At 43.4% G+C, this 5,341-nt stretch overlaps 1 pseudogene; it reads right to left on the bottom strand.

Annotated features, from left to right (window-relative positions):
* Nucleotides 1–1,161: 1,161 nt before the first annotated feature.
* Nucleotides 1,162–5,132, bottom strand: LOC117972509 (general transcription factor II-I repeat domain-containing protein 2A-like; annotated as a pseudogene).
* Nucleotides 5,133–5,341: the final 209 nt, after the last annotated feature.

Here is a 5,341-nt window from a genome sequence, read left to right on the forward strand (position 1 = left end):
TGCGCCCGTCTCGTCCGCGGAACAATGGACCCTTCCACCATAAGGTATTTTCTTTTAAACTGGCGATTCCCTGCCCTCTAGTAGGGATGTCAGCTGGATTTTCCCTTCTGCTACAATGCGTCCAGTTTTCAGGCTCCTTTAGGCTTTGTATTTCTATTACTCTGTTCTATGAATGGCTTCCATTGTTTTTCAGTGTTTTTTATCCAGTGTAGTGATCACTGAATCTGTCCACATTAGGAGTTGTCTCCATTTGCAGGTGTGTCATCAAGTAATGTCCCAGTCTCACTCCGATTAAAGCACCTAGTAATTCGAGCCATGGCAGCGTAAATTTCTTCAGTGGTGCTACCCCTGTTTTAGATGTAAACAAATTTTCATTCTGCTTCTTAACTGCGCATGTAAGCAACTGCACAGTATGCCTTTCTACTTGCATCACTGAAAACATGCAACTGTCTCGTTTGATTACTTCCAGCCCTTACTCCTGTGTCATGTTGTCGTGGTACTGAAAGACTTGGCAGTTCGGAACACAATTGGTCCCACTTGTTCGATAAATCAGTGGGCAGCTCTTCATCCCATCCAATGCCTCGTTCACACACTTCCTGGAAAAGGCATTTTACCCTCATTGTAAATGGAGCTATGAACCCAATTAGGTTGAATATTTGTGCTGCGGCTTGTAATCCACAACTCTTCGTATTTTGCCAGCCTTTCAGGAACTCTAAAAGGTTTCGCAATTCAAATACGAAATTGTCAGTCCCCGTTCTCCATGTCAGTCCCAGTCATTTTAGTAGCGTTCTGTGATTTCTAATCTCAACAGCTCTGTTCATTGCGCTGTCTTACCATCTTTCCTGTAGTGCTTTTGAGTTAGTTATCCACTTGCCTGGAGACATGTCCGCTGTCAACAATATTTCCTTTGCTTTTGTGGATATGTTGTAAGCAGCTTCTACACCACGGGTGTCAAACTCAATTCCACCGCGGGCCACTTTGAGAAATCAAATTGAAGTGAAGGGCCGGATGTAAATATTTTGCCCTCCCACCCCTGAAAAAAGTGCATATGAATCCTGCGACCATTTATTAACCATTTATTATTGTTAGTATGATATATCTGTTGTGTTTCAATAAGATGAAGTAGACTAGTGTTTCGATGTGTGTCTCACGTTTTTAATCTCACTTGCACACACTCACAAACGACAATGCCGCAAAACATAATAACAAGCCTTTTACGACACGGGCGCACAACACGGTAGCATAACCAAGCTTGTGGGCAAAATCCTGCGCTGAGGCAACTCTCAGGATGGATTGAAGATGCTTGTCCATCAGACATGTTCTGTGAGGGGATTTGTTTATCTTCATCAGAGAGAACAGCTGTTCGCATAGGTATGTGCTTCCAAACAACGAGAGGACATGGGCAGCCTGAAGGCGGAGAAGGCGGAGCTGTGGTAGCGTGTCTGGGAAGAAAGTGTAAAACTGGGCGGCGCTAACTGAGTCGAACTTGGCCTTGAGTGCATTGTTGCTTTGTACCTCAATTAATTCCATTTGGATATCCACTGGGGCGCTGTCCACATCCACTGCAAAGGGATTGGAGAAGAGCTCGAAAGTGAACTGCTGCGTCTTGAAGTCGGCAAATCTTCAGTGCACAGTAGGGTCAGTTTGCCAGCAAGAGCCGCACTTGGTAAAGTTGTGCTGGTAAGCGAGTTTGACACTGTCTGACATGTCGGGAAGTGAGCAAAATTTCTCTGTTGCATGTGATTTTCCCACAAACGCAGTTTCATTTGGAAGGCTTTCAAGGCGTCATACATGTCAGTAATAACATGTTTGTGACCCTGCAGTTTCACATTCAGTGAGTTGAGATGGTCTGTTATGTCACATAAGAAACCAAGGTCACACAGCCAGCTCTCATCCCGAAGCTCCTTGATTTCTTTCCCCTTCATTTCCATGAAAAGACCGATTTCCTCACGCAACTCAAAAAATCTCTTGAGCACTTTACTCCGACTTAGCCAACGCACCCCTGTGTGGTACGGCACATCATATTAATTCGGCATTCAGCTTATCAACAAGTGACCGAAACTGCCGCTGGTTCAATCCCTTGGCCCCGATGAAATTCACTGTTTCCGTAACAACGCTCATTATGTGTTCCATCTTCAGTACTTTGCCACAAAGCGCCTCTTGGTGTAAGATACAGTGGTATGTTGTTAGCTGGCCCGGGCAATTTTCCCCCTGCATCTTCTCTTGCACATGTGCTACCAGCCCACTCTTTTCACCACACATAGCTGGAGCCCCTTCTGTTGTCAGTCCCACCAATTTCTCCCATGGCAACTTCATCTCATCTACACACCTCTCGACCTGTTGAAAAATGTCCTTCCCTGTGATAGTGCCATGCATCGCTATGACACCCAAAAGCTCTTCAGTGACAGATAGGTCGGGATTCACCCCACGGATGAAAATTGACAACTGAGCTGTGTCTTTTGCTTTTTCACTGAGCTGATCTTGCAGATTGGTAGCTAACTCATCCACTCTCTCGGCTATGGTATTTCTCGAGAGACTAATGTTTGCAAATGCTTGCCTTTTGTCTGGACACACTACCTCACTAACTTTAAGCATGCACCACTTTATGAAATCACCCTCGGAGAAGAGCTTGCCTGATTTAGCTATTTCCTCTGCTACGATGAAACTTGTCTTTACAGCCGCATCACTCTGTGATTTTGCCATGGTGAACATATTCTGTTGGAGCTCAAGACTTTTCTTTAACTCTGCCACCTTCTGTAGCCTTTGCTCTCTATCCAAGTATTTGTCTCTGTGTTTGGTCTTGTAGTGGCGTCATAAGTTAAATTCTTTCAATACTGATACACTCTCTTTGCAAAATAGACAAACAGGTTCTCTCTGTCCACTTTCCTTTTAGCCATTTTTTGATAGCTGGCTAGCTTGCCAGCTATTGTTGAGTGATTGTGTTGGGACAGGTCTTAAGTGAAGTGTATGAGTGACACAGCGCACTGTAACGGAATGCTCAGTGTAGGCCTGTGAACTGTGCATATATGCCGTGGTTCGCGCCAGAGAGTGCAGTGCATGTTTGGACGTAGTGAATAGAGAGCTGAAGTATTATGTCACTTCCTGTCCCACGGGTTCCAGAAGTGAAATTTTTCTATTGATTTCTCCATAGGCTTTTTTTAAACCTGCGATTATTCAAATATATATTTAAAATACAGTTATGTGTCACAATCGTAAAGGTAAAGGTAAACATATTGCTAACTAACTAGTTATTTAACTATGAAGCAAAAGTTAGCAAGCTAATACCCCACTCAAAATATTGGAACACTCCGAACACTGAGTTAGCGGTTTTCTGCAGGGATTATGTAGTTTGTTTGTGGAATATAGCGTACACAGAGTTGTGCCTTTATAAATTATTTGATAATTTGCGAGATGTTTCGGCCTATTACATATCTTATGATGTATCTAACAACGAAAGGTTAACGTTCAAGGTTTCAATTATCAGTAATCGCTGATATTGCGAACCTCTATGGAGAAATACATAGGGAAAATTCTTTTCTGGATCCCGCGATGACGAAAGCACTTCAGCTCTCTATAGCGGACTGGTCGCGGGCCAAAATGAATTGACTGATAGAAATCGTCTCGCAGGCCGGATTTAGATGCGTTGCGAGAGTTTGACATATGTGTTCTACATTATCTGCTCAGGTTATGAAGCCATCTATATAAAGAGTTTCTCTTAATGTTTGAATGACTTCAGAGTGAGTCTCTTCACACAGTTTCAAGTGGTGTCTGATCGTTAATGCTAACAGGAATGGAATCGATGATGCTCCGAATAGAACTTTGGTCATTCTCATTTTTTGCAGGTCAGCTTCCTCGTTCGGTTTGGGAACCTCATTTATCCAGAGAAATCTCACTGCATCTCTGTCTCTTTCTGAAGTGATATTTGCAAGAATGCCTTTGTAATGCCTGCCATAAACACAACCTTGTGCTGTTGGAATTTAATAATAATTATTATTATTAAAATAATAATAAAAGAGCTCTGAGCTGGCTTGCCGCTCTCGTTGAATCAGCGGCTCCATTTTGAGTGTCTTTTTTCTTTTTTCTTCACAGCCTGCTTCGCCATCTTTTCTACAGCTGTCTGTCGTATGAGTGTGACTGCCTGTGCAGTATTGGTGTGTGTGTGTGTTGTCTTTCAACCTACACCTTCAGGGAGAACACTGTTCTTCCGCCGGGGCTTGGCTTGCCGCCCCCACCATTGAGTGACTCTGCCGGCTGTAGTTTGCGCACCTCGGGCAAAATAAATAAATTCTGTGCTGTTGTTGTGTGTCCACCTGTGTGTGACCCTCTCGCTTTGCCTGTGCACGCAGGCAATAAAATGTGAATTATAAATATCATATGGGAGATACTGAAATTGAAGAAGGAATCTCTGAAAAAGACCTAGGCGTTTATGTGTTTCTAGACAATGTGGGGAAGCTATAAAAAGAAAAAAAAAATGCTTGAATATATAGTGAAAGGTGTTGAATTTAAATCAAGGGAAGTAATGTTAAAACTTTACAATGCATTAGTAAGACTTCATCTAGAATATTGTGTTTAATTCTGGTCAGCTCACTACAAAAAGGATATTGCTTCTTTAGAAAGAGTGCAAAGAAGAGCGACCAGAATTATTCTGGTTTTAAAAGGCATGTCGTATGCAGATAGGCTAAATGAATTTAATCTATTCAGTTTTGAACAAAGAAGACGACACAGAGATTTGATTCAAGCATTCAAAATTCTAAAAGGTTTTGACAATGTTGACTTTTTCGACCTGAAAAAAGAAACAAGGACCAGGGGTCACAAATGGAGATTAGATAAAGGGGCATTCAGAACAGAAAATAGGAGACACTTTTTTTACACAGAGAATTGTGGGAGTCTAGAACCAACTCCCCATTGATGTTGTTGAAGCTGACACCCTGGGATCCTTCAAGAAGCTGCTTGATGAGATTCTGGGATCAATAAGCTACTAACAAGCAAACAAGCAAGATGGGCCAAATGGCCTCCTCTCATTTATAAACTTTCTTATGTTCTTATGTTCTAACTGTCCCAGAGCCCCTCGCAAGGTATCCCCTGCGTACAGGCTCAGCCACCACCCTCTCGCAGCCGCTCTTAATCTCCATAGATGGCGAAGCAGGTCAAGCGCTTGAGGCAAGTGAGGGATATAAGGGACCTTAAGGCACAGATGGCCCAGGTCCTGGAGTTGTTGACACGGCAGCAGACTGCCGCTGCTCCGGCTCCACCAGTGCCGGTTCCAGTACCATCTCCTGTCTCCCCCAGAGGAGCTCAGAGTGAGCTGGAATCACCTGCATGGATGGCAGAGGAGGAGGAT

The sequence above is a fragment of the Acipenser ruthenus genome, chromosome 6, assembly GCF_902713425.1.
Source record: "Acipenser ruthenus chromosome 6, fAciRut3.2 maternal haplotype, whole genome shotgun sequence".
Lineage (NCBI taxonomy): Eukaryota > Metazoa > Chordata > Actinopteri > Acipenseriformes > Acipenseridae > Acipenser > Acipenser ruthenus.